The sequence below is a fragment of the Hyla sarda genome, chromosome 7 (assembly GCF_029499605.1).
Source record: "Hyla sarda isolate aHylSar1 chromosome 7, aHylSar1.hap1, whole genome shotgun sequence".
Lineage (NCBI taxonomy): Eukaryota > Metazoa > Chordata > Amphibia > Anura > Hylidae > Hyla > Hyla sarda.
In genome coordinates, this window is record NC_079195.1 from 233,807,240 (window position 1) to 233,820,154 (window position 12,915).

Genomic DNA, 12,915 nt, shown 5'->3' on the forward strand with positions numbered 1-12,915 from the left:
GGAGAGCACATCTGTACACTAGATCAGTATATAGCAGGAGGAGAGCACATCTGTACACTAGATAAGTATATAGCAGGAGAGCACATCTGTACACTAGGTCAGTATATAGCAGGAGAGCACATCTGTACACTAGGTCAGTATATAGCAGGAGGAGGAGGAGAGCACATCTGTACACTAGATAAGTATATAGCAGGAGGAGGAGAGCACATCTGTACACTAGATCAGTATATAGCAGGAGAGCACATCTGTACACTAGGTCAGTATATAGCAGGAGAGCACATCTGTACACTAGGTCAGTATATAGCAGGACGAGGAGGAGAGCACATCTGTCCACTAGGTCAGTATATATCAGGAGGAGGAGGAGAGCACATCTGTACACTAGATCAGTATATATCAGGAGGAGGAGGAGAGCACATCTGTACACTAGATCAGTATATAGTAGGAGGAGGAGAGCACATCTGTACACTAGATCAGTATATAGCAGGAGGAGGAGAGCACATCTGTACACTAGATCAGTATATAGCAGGAGGAGGAGAGCACATCTGTACACTAGATCAGTATATAGCAGGAGGAGTGCACATATGTACACTAGATCAGTATATAGCTGGAGGAGGAGAGCACATCTGTAGACTAGATCAGTATATAGCAGGAGAGCACATCCGTACACTAGGTCAGTATATAGCAGGAGGAGGAGGAGGAGAGCACATCTGTACACTACATAAGTATATAGCAGGAGGAGGAGAGCACATCTGTACACTAGGTCAGTATATAGCAGGAGGAGGAGAGCACATCTGTACACTAGGTCAGTATATAGCAGGAGGAGGAGAGCACATCTGTACACTAGGTCAGTATATAGCAGGAGGAGGAGAGCACATCTGTACACTAGATCAGTATATAGCAGGAGGAGGAGGAGAGCACATCTGTAGAGTAGATCAGTATATGGCAGGAGGAGGAGAGCACATCTGTACACTAGGTCAGTAAATAGCAGGAGGAGGAGAGCACATCTGTACACTAGATCAGTATATAGCAGGAGGAGAGCACATCTGTACACTAGATCAGTATATAGCAGGAGGAGAGCACATCTGTACACTAGATCAGTATATAGCAGGAGGAGTGCACATCTGTACACTAGATCAGTATATTGCAGGAGGAGGAGAGCACATCTGTACACTAGATCAGTATATGGCAGGAGGAGGAGAGCACATCTGTACACTAGATCAGTATATAGCAGGAGGAGGAGAGCACATCTGTACACTAGATCAGTATATAGCAGGAGGAGGAGAGCACATCTGTACACTAGATCAGTATATAGCAGGAGGAGGAGAGCACATCTGTACACTAGATCAGTATATAGCAGGAGGAGAGCACATCTGTACACTAGATCAGTATATAGTAGGAGGAGGAGAGCACATCTGTACACTAGATCAGTATATAGCAGGAGGAGTGCACATCTGTACACTAGATCAGTATATTGCAGGAGGAGGAGAGCACATCTGTACACTAGATCAGTATATGGCAGGAGGAGGAGAGCACATCTGTACACTAGATCAGTATATAGCAGGAGGAGGAGAGCACATCTGTACACTAGATCAGTATATAGCAGGAGGAGGAGAGCACATCTGTACACTAGATCAGTATATTGCAGGAGGAGGAGAGCACATCTGTACACTAGGTCAGTATATAGCAGGAGGAGGAGAGCACATCTGTACACTAGATCAGTATATAGCAGGAGGAGGAGGAGAGCACATCTGTAGAGTAGATCAGTATATGGCAGGAGGAGGAGAGCACATCTGTACACTAGGTCAGTATATAGCAGGAGGAGGAGAGCACATCTGTACACTAGATCAGTATATAGCAGGAGGAGGAGAGCACATCTGTACACTAGATCAGTATATAGCAGGAGGAGAGCACATCTGTACACTAGATCAGTATATAGTAGGAGGAGGAGAGCACATCTGTACACTAGATCAGTATATAGCAGGAGGAGGAGAGCACATCTGTACACTAGATCAGTATATGGCAGGAGGAGGAGAGCACATCTGTACACTAGATCAGTATATAGCAGGAGGAGTGCACATATGTACACTAGATCAGTATATAGCTGGAGGAGGAGAGCACATCTGTAGACTAGATCAGTATATAGCAGGAGAGCACATCCGTACACTAGGTCAGTATATAGCAGGAGGAGGAGGAGGAGAGCACATCTGTACACTACATAAGTATATAGCAGGAGGAGGAGAGCACATCTGTACACTAGGTCAGTATATAGCAGAAGAGCACATCTGTACACTAGGTCAGTATATAGCAGGAGGAGGAGAGCACATCTGTACACTAGGTCAGTATATAGCAGGAGGAGGAGAGCACATCTGTACACTAGGTCAGTATATAGCAGGAGGAGGAGAGCACATCTGTACACTAGGTCAGTATATAGCAGGAGGAGGAGAGCACATCTGTACACTAGATCAGTATATAGCAGGAGGAGGAGGAGAGCACATCTGTAGAGTAGATCAGTATATGGCAGGAGGAGGAGAGCACATCTGTACACTAGGTCAGTAAATAGCAGGAGGAGGAGAGCACATCTGTACACTAGATCAGTATATAGCAGGAGGAGGAGAGCACATCTGTACACTAGATCAGTATATAGCAGGAGGAGAGCACATCTGTACACTAGATCAGTATATAGCAGGAGGAGAGCACATCTGTACACTAGATCAGTATATAGCAGGAGGAGTGCACATCTGTACACTAGATCAGTATATTGCAGGAGGAGGAGAGCACATCTGTACACTAGATCAGTATATGGCAGGAGGAGGAGAGCACATCTGTACACTAGATCAGTATATAGCAGGAGGAGGAGAGCACATCTGTACACTAGATCAGTATATAGCAGGAGGAGGAGAGCACATCTGTACACTAGATCAGTATATAGCAGGAGGAGGAGAGTACATCTGTACACTAGATCAGTATATAGCAGGAGGAGAGCACATCTGTACACTAGATCAGTATATAGTAGGAGGAGGAGAGCACATCTGTACACTAGATCAGTATATAGCAGGAGGAGTGCACATCTGTACACTAGATCAGTATATTGCAGGAGGAGGAGAGCACATCTGTACACTAGATCAGTATATGGCAGGAGGAGGAGAGCACATCTGTACACTAGATCAGTATATAGCAGGAGGAGGAGAGCACATCTGTACACTAGATCAGTATGTAGCAGGAGGAGGAGAGCACATCTGTACACTAGATCAGTATATTGCAGGAGGAGGAGAGCACATCTAGGTCAGTATATAGCAGGAGGAGGAGAGCACATCTGTACACTAGATCAGTATATAGCAGGAGGAGGAGGAGAGCACATCTGTAGAGTAGATCAGTATATGGCAGGAGGAGGAGAGCACATCTGTACACTAGGTCAGTATATAGCAGGAGGAGGAGAGCACATCTGTACACTAGATCAGTATATAGCAGGAGGAGGAGAGCACATCTGTACACTAGATCAGTATATAGCAGGAGGAGAGCACATCTGTACACTAGATCAGTATATAGTAGGAGGAGGAGAGCACATCTGTACACTAGATCAGTATATAGCAGGAGGAGTGCACATCTGTACACTATATCAGTATATAGCAGGAGGAGGAGAGCACATCTGTACACTAGATCAGTATATGGCAGGAGGAGGAGAGCACATCTGTACACTAGATCAGTATATAGCAGGAGGAGGAGAGCACATCTGTACACTAGATCAGTATATAGCAGGAGGAGGAGAGCACATCTGTACACTAGATCAGTATATTGCAGGAGGAGGAGAGCACATCTGTACACTAGATCAGTATATGGCAGGAGGAGGAGAGCACATCTGTACACTATATCAGTATATAGCAGGAGGAGGAGAGCACATCTGTACACTAGATCAGTATATGGCAGGAGGAGAGCACATCTGTACACTAGGTCAGTATATAGCAGGAGGAGGAGAGAACATCTGTACACTAGATCAGTATATAGCAGGAGGAGGAGAGCACATCTGTACACTAGATCAGTATATTGCAGGAGGAGGAGAGCACATCTGTACACTAGATCAGTATATAGCAGGAGGAGGAGGAGAGCACATCTGTACACTAGATCAGTATATAGCAGGAGGAGAGCACATCTGTACACTAGATCAGTATATGGCAGGAGGAGGGCACATCTGTACACTAGATCAGTATATGGCAGGAGGAGGAGAGCACATCTGTACACTAGATCAGTATATTGCAGGAGGAGGAGAGCACATCTGTACACTAGATCAGTATATGGCAGGAGGAGAGGACATCTGTACACTAGGTCAGTATATAGCAGGAGGAGGAGAGAACATCTGTACACTAGATCAGTATATAGCAGGAGGAGGAGAGTACATCTGTACACTAGATCAGTATATAGCAGGAGGAAGAGAGCACATCTGTACACTAGATCAGTATATAGCAGGAGGAGGAGAGCACATCTGTACACTAGATCAGTATATTGCAGGAGGAGGAGAGCACATCTGTACACTAGATCAGTATATAGCAGGAGGAGGAGGAGAGCACATCTGTACACTAGATCAGTATATAGCAGGAGGAGGAGAGCACATCTGTACACTAGATCAGTATATAGCAGGAGGAGGAGAGCACATCTGTACACTAGATCAGTATATTGCAGGAGGAGGAGAGCACATCTGTACACTAGATCAGTATATGGCAGGAGGAGGAGAGCACATCTGTACACTATATCAGTATATAGCAGGAGGAGGAGAGCACATCTGTACACTAGATCAGTATATGGCAGGAGGAGAGCACATCTGTACACTAGGTCAGTATATAGCAGGAGGAGAGCACATCTGTACACTATATCAGTATATAGCAGGAGGAGGAGAGCACATCTGTACACTAGATCAGTATATGGCAGGAGGAGAGAACATCTGTACACTAGATCAGTATATAGCAGGAGGAGGAGAGCACATCTGTACACTAGATCAGTATATTGCAGGAGGAGGAGAGCACATCTGTACACAAGATCAGTATATAGCAGGAGGAGGAGGAGAGCACATCTGTACACTAGATCAGTATATAGCAGGAGGAGAGCACATCTGTACACTAGATCAGTATATGGCAGGAGGAGGGCACATCTGTACACTAGATCAGTATATGGCAGGAGGAGGAGAGCACATCTGTACACTAGATCAGTATATTGCAGGAGGAGGAGAGCACATCTGTACACTAGATCAGTATATGGCAGGAGGAGAGCACATCTGTACACTAGGTCAGTATATAGCAGGAGGAGGAGAGAACATCTGTACACTAGATCAGTATATAGCAGGAGGAGGAGAGTACATCTGTACACTAGATCAGTATATAGCAGGAGGAAGAGAGCACATCTGTACACTAGATCAGTATATAGCAGGAGGAGGAGAGCACATCTGTACACTAGATCAGTATATTGCAGGAGGAGGAGAGCACATCTGTACACTAGATCAGTATATAGCAGGAGGAGGAGGAGAGCACATCTGTACACTAGATCAGTATATAGCAGGAGGAGAGCACATCTGTACACTAGATCAGTATATGGCAGGAGGAGAGCACATCTGTAAACTAGATTAGTATATAGCAGGAGGAGGAGAGCACATCTGTACACTAGATTAGTATATAGCAGGAGGAGGAGAGCACATCTGTACACTATATCAGTATATAGCAGGAGGAGGAGAGCACATCTGTACACTAGGTCAGTATATAGCAGGAGTAGGAGAGCACATATTTACACTAGATCAGTATATAGCAGGAGGAGGAGGAGAGCACATCTGTAGAATAGATCAGTATATGGCAGGACAAGAAGAGCACATCTGTAGACTAGATCAGTATATAGCAGGAGGAGGAGAGCACATCTGTACACTAGATCAGTATATAGCAGGAGGAGGAGGAGAGCACTTCTGTAGAGTAGATCAGTATATGGCAGGAGGAGGAGAGCACATCTGTACACTAGATCAGTATATAGCAGGAGGAGGAGAGCACATCTGTACACTAGATCAGTATATGGCAGGAGGAGGAGGAGAGCACATCTGTACACTAGGTCAGTATATAGCAGGAGGAGGAGGAGAGCACATCTGTACACTAGATCAGTATATAGCAGGAGGAGGAGAGCACATCTGTACACTAGGTCAGTATATAGCAGGAGGAGGAGGAGAGCACATCTGTACACTAGATCAGTATATAGCAGGAGGAGGAGAGCACATCTGTACACTAGGTCAGTATATAGCAGGAGGAGGAGGAGAGCACATCTGTACACTAGATCAGTATATAGCAGGAGGAGAGCACATCTGTAGACTAGATCAGTATATAGCAGGAGGAGGAGAGCACATCTGTACACTAGATCAGTATATGGCAGGAGGAGAGCACATCTGTACACTAGATCAGTATATGGCAGGAGGAGGAGAGCACATCTGTACACTAGATCAGTATATAGCAGGAGGAGAGCACATCTGTACACTAGATCAGTATATAGCAGGAGGAGAGCACATCTGTACACTAGATCAGTATATGGCAGGAGGAGGAGAGCACATCTGTACACTAGATCAGTATATAGCAGGAGGAGAGCACATCTGTACACTAGATCAGTATATGGCAGGAGGAGGAGAGAACATCTGTACACTAGATCAGTATATAGCAGGAGGAGGAGAGCACATCTGTACACTAGATCAGTATATAGCAGGAGGAGAGCACATCTGTACACTAGATCAGTATATAGCAGGAGGAGAGCACATCTGTACACTAGGTCAGTATATGGCAGGAGGAGGAGAGCACATCTGTACACTAGATCAGTATATGGCAGGAGGAGGAGTGCTGCCATCTAGTGGTTGAGACGCTGTATTATGTTACTGTTTATCCATAAATTCATTAATAATAATATTTCTGTCGTCTTGTATAACGTAAAGTAAATTTTGTGGCTTCTTATCTATTACAAAACTACAACTCCCATCGTGCTCTGACTACAAAACCTTCATTCCCTGACATCTGCACACCATCGGGGCATGATGGGAGTTGTAGTGTCGGGAAAGCTGTACTGGGACTCTGTGGCCTCCTGCGCGTCACACGATTTTAACCCTTTGTTTTTCTTTTCCAGGGATCGTCTGCCATGATCTCCGGGTCACCGCATCATTGTACAGAAGCCGAGATACTAATAATATAATACGATGAAATCTACAAGTATTAGAGACTGCGACCGTAATACGGAAACCTCTATTTAATAAGCTGATAACGTACTGTAGGGAGGGGGGGGGAGACCCGAAACCTTACCCCCTCCCCCATCTACCCCCTTCTATGTCTCCTCCCAATCAGAACCCCCCCCCAGTTTTGCTGCTATCTTTTAACTCCTCTGTTGCTGGAGTCTTGTTGCCGTTTTCACTTCGGGAAATTGGGAGAAAATGTTACAAGAAAAAACAAACAAAAAAACAAAGAAAAAATAAACAAGAAAACAAGGCACTTTCCTTCCCCGAGCGACTGCTGTGAATGCTGCGATGTCGCTACTTTGTATCAGGATCTTTGGATACATTGTATCATCCTGCATCTATGCAATTCTCCCCGCACTGATACATTGTGTCCTTCTTGGTTACAATGTATCAGAGGTGAATGAAAATATTTCGGAGCTTTAAAGCGTATTACCTCTATAGGGAGCCGGGATCGGTGGGAGGTACAACCTGCCTCACGCCCCAACTGTGCCTCCCAGTGGGCTTCATTTCTACCCCAATGGACGCCCCCTCTGGATCAGCATCATGTGACCCCCCCCCCCCCTACCTCCAACAATGTCCAGACCTAGAGCTCTTCTACCCCCACCCCGACCCCCAAACTCGTAGCACTGCAAACTCTCTCTTACTACACGACTAATGGACCTCTGCATTAACCGTCACTGCCAGAATGTTGTCCAGCACTGAAGTGGTTAATCCCCACTTTGTCTTTGCTGTGAATAATAGAACTGATATAAATGTCTCTATATCAGTGTTTCCCAACCAGTGTGCCTCCAGCTGTTGCAAAACTACATCTCCCAGCATGCCCGGACAGCCAAAGGCTGTCCGGGCATGTTTGGGAGATGTAGTCTTGCAACAGCTGGAGGCACACTGATTGGGAAACACTGTTCTATATAAAGATATAGGATTCTATATATATATATATATCTATATATATGGCCTGTCCTTTATAGGACATCGATATATTGGTCCCGCTTCAGGGACCGCGCTAGTATTCTGGTGTTTGTTAATTAATATAATAATTATTATTGTTATTATTAGCGTGGTGTATATAAGATGTGAACGGCAGCTTCTCTAACAAATATATATATATAAGTATTAACCCTCGCCTCGCTGCCGCCCCCTGCAGCAGCGACAAGTAGGGTCTAAGTGTTTGTGTCTGTTCTGTGGACTGAAGCTCAGTACAAGGTGTCACTGCGCCAAATCTAAATTATTTATATTAAATGGAAACAAAGGTTTATTTTTGTAGATTGTACAGAAGTCGTAGCCGCCGACCGAAGTCTATTTTTAAAGAGTAAAATATATATTATATATGATTATAATCTCCGGCTCCTGAGTCTTTATTTCTTTGTGTCGTTTGTGAATTGTGCAGATTAAATGATTATCCATAGTGAGCAGAATTATAGTAGTTATACAGTATATGCCATAAGTGAGTCCACCCCATATATATATATATATATATATATATATATATATATATATATATATATATGATACTGCCTCCTATATACAAGAATATAACTACTATAATACTGCTCCTATATACAAGAATATAATTACTATAATACTGCTCCTATATACAAGAATATAACTACTATAATACTGCTCCTATATACAAGAATATAACTACTATAATACTGCTCCTATATACAGGAATATAACTACTATAATACTGCTCCTATATACAAGAATATAACTACTATAATACTGCCTCCTATATACAAGAATATAACTACTATAATACTGCTCCTATATACAAGAATATAACTACTATAATACTGCTCCAATATACAAGAATATAACTACTATAATACTGCTCCAATATACAAGAATATAACTACTATAATACTGCTCCTATATACAAGAATATAACTACTATAATACTGCTCCAATATACAAGAATATAACTACTATAATACTGCTCCAATATACAAGAATATAACTACTATAATACTGCTCCTATATACAAGAATATAATTACTATAATACTACTCCTATATACAAGAATATAACTACTATAATACTACTCCTATATACAAGAATATAACTACTATAATACTGCTCCTATATACAAGAATATAACTACTATAATACTGCCCCCTATATACAAGAATATAACTACTATAATACTGCTCCTATATACAAGAATATAACTATTATAATACTGCTCCTATATACAAGAATATAACTACTATAATACTGCTCCTATATACAAGAATATCATTACTATAATACTACTCCTATATACAAGAATATAACTACTATAATACTGCTCCTATATCCAAGAATATAACTACTATAATACTGCCTCCTATATCCAAGAATATAACTACTAAAATACTGCTCCTATATACAAGAATATAACTACTATAATACTGCTCCTATATACAAGAATATAACTACTATAATACTGCCTCCTATATACAAGAATATAACTACTATAATACTGCTCCTATATACAAGAATATAACTACTATAATACTGCTTCTATATACAAGAATATAACTACTATAATACTGCTCCTATATACAAGAATATACCTACTATAATACTGCCTCCTATATACAATAATATAACTACTATAATACTGCTCCTATATACAAGAATATAACTACTATAATACTGCTCCTATATACAAGAATATAACTCCTATAATACTGCTCCTATATACAAGAATATAACTACTATAATACTGCTCCTATATACAAGAATATAACTACTATAATACTGCTCCTATATACAAGAATATAATTACTATAATACTGCTCCTATATACAAGAATATAACTACTATAATACTGCTCCTATATACAAGAATATAATTACTATAATACTACTCCTATATACAAGAATATAACTACTATAATGCTGCTCCTATATACAAGAATATAACTACTATAATACTGCTCCTATATACAAGAATATAACTACTATAATACTGTCCCCTATATACAAGAATATATCTACTATAATACTGCTCCTATATACAACAATATAACTACTATAATACGGCTCCTATATACAAGAATATAACTACTATAATGCTGCTCCTATATACAAGAATATAACTACTATAATGCTGCTCCAATATACAAGAATATAACTACTATAATACTGCTCCTATATACAAGAATATAACTACTATAATACTGCTCCTATATACAAGAATATAACTACTATAATACTGCTCCTATATACAAGAATATAACTACTATAATACTGCTCCTATATACAAGAATATAACTACTATAATACTGCTCCTATATACAAGAGTATAACTACTATAATACTGCTCCTATATACAAGAATATAACTACTATAATACTGCTCCTATATACAGGAATATATCTACTATAATACTGCTCCTATATACAAGAATATAACTACTATAATACTGCCCCCTATATACAAGAATATAACTACTATAATACTGCTCCTATATACAAGAACATAACTACTATAATACTGCTCCTATATACAAGAATATAACTACTATAATACTGCTCCTATATACAAGAATATAACTACTATAATACTGCTCCTATATACAAGAATATAACTACTATAATACCGCTCCTCTATACAAGAATATAACTACTATAATACCGCTCCTCTATACAAGAATATAACTACTATAATACCGCTCCTCTATACAAGAATATAACTACCGTATATACTCGAGTATAAGCCGACCCGAGTATAAGCCGAGACCCCTAATTTCAACCCAAAATCCCAGGAAAAGTTATTGACTCGAGTATAAGCCTAGGGTGGGAAATACCTCATCCCCCCCTGTCATCATCCAGACCCGTCATTAACATCCTCATCATCATCCCCTTGTCATCATCCCACACATCCCCCCTTCATCATCCCCTTATCATCCCACACATCCCCCTTCATCATCCCCTTGTCATCATCCCACACATCCCCCCTTCATCATCCCCTTATCATCCCGCACATCCCCCCTTCATCATCCCCTTATCATCCCACACATCCCCCCTTCATCATCCCCTTATCATCCCGCACATCCCCCCTTCATCATCCCCTTATCATCCCACACATCCCCCCTTCATCATCCCCTTGTAATCATCCCCACCCCCCTTCATCATCCCCACACCCCCCCTTCATCATCCTCTTCTCATCATTCGCCCTCAGTGGTCTTCAACCTGCGGACCTCCAGAGGTTTCAAAACTACAACTCCCAGCAAGCCCGGGCAGCCATCGGCTGTCCGGGCTTGCTGGGAGTTGTAGTTTTGAAACCTCCGGAGGTCCGCAGGTTGAAGACCACTGCGGCCTTCAACATCATCCAGCCACCCTCTCACCCCCTTTAGTTCTGAGTACTCACCTCCGCTCGGCGCTGGTCCGGTCCTGCAGGGCTGTCCGGAGAGGAGGTGGTCCGGTGAGGAGGTGGTCCGGGCTGCTATCTTCACCGGGGGCGCCTCTTCTCCGCGCTTCCGGCCCGGAATAGATGCGTTGCCTTGACAATGACGCACCTCTGCGTCGTTGTCACGGCAACGTGACTATTCTGAGGCCGGGCCCGAAGCGCTTAGAAGAGGCCTCCCCGGTGAAGATAGCAGCCCGGAACCACTATCCCACCGGACCACCTCCTCACCGGACAGTCCTGCAGGACCGGACCAGCGCCGAGCGGAGGTGAGTACTCAGAACTAAAGGGGGTGAGAGGGGGCTGGATGATGTTGAAGGCCGCAGTGGTCTTCAACCTGCGGACCTCCGGAGGTTTCAAAACTACAACTCCCAGCAAGCCCGGACAGCCGATGGCTGCCCGGGCTTGCTGGGAGTTGTAGTTTTGAAACCTCTGGAGGTCCGCAGGTTGAAGACCACTGCGGGTGGGGGAGTTCACTCGAGTATAAGCCGAGGGGGGTGTTTTCAGCACGAAAAATCGTGCTGAAAAACTCGGCTTATACTCGAGTATATATACGGTACTAAACTCGGCTTATACTCGAGTATATATACGGTACTATAATACTGCTCCTATATACAAGAATATAACTACTATAATACTGCTCCTATATACAAGAATATAACTACTATAATACTGCCCCTATATACAAGACTATAACTACTATAATACTGCCCCTATATACAAGAATATAACTACTATAATACTGCTCCTATATATAAGAATATAACTACTATAATACTGCCTCCTATATACAAGAATATAACTACTATAATACTGCTCCTATATACAAGAATATAACTACTATAATACTGCTCCTATATACAAGAATATAACTACTATAATACTGCTCCTATATACAAGAATATAACTACTATAATACTGCCCCTATATCCAAGAATATAACTACTATAATACTGCTCCTATATACAAGAATATAACTACTGTAATACTGCCTCCTATATACAAGAATATAACTACTATAATACTGCTCCTATATACAAGAATATAACTACTATAATACTGCTCCTATATACAAGAATATAACTACTATAATACTGCTCCTATATACAAGAATATAACTACTATAATACTGCCCCTATATCCAAGAATATAACTACTATAATACTGCTCCTATATACAAGAATATAACTACTGTAATACTGCCTCCTATATACAAGAATATAACTACTATAATACTGCTCCTATATACAAGAATATAACTACTATAATACTGCTCCTATATACAAGAAT

General features: G+C 41.8%; 1 protein-coding gene across 2 annotated transcripts in view; it reads left to right on the plus strand.

Annotated features, from left to right (window-relative positions):
• The window catches only part of PTCH2 (patched 2), a 73,557-nt gene extending 65,019 nt beyond the window's left edge, over nucleotides 1-8,538 (plus strand). For both annotated transcript variants that reach the window (XM_056533116.1, XM_056533115.1), the window contains exon 24: nucleotides 7,129-8,538. The gene's annotated coding sequence lies outside the window, so the exon portion shown is untranslated. The remainder of the gene's footprint in view (nucleotides 1-7,128) is intronic.
• Nucleotides 8,539-12,915: the final 4,377 nt, after the last annotated feature.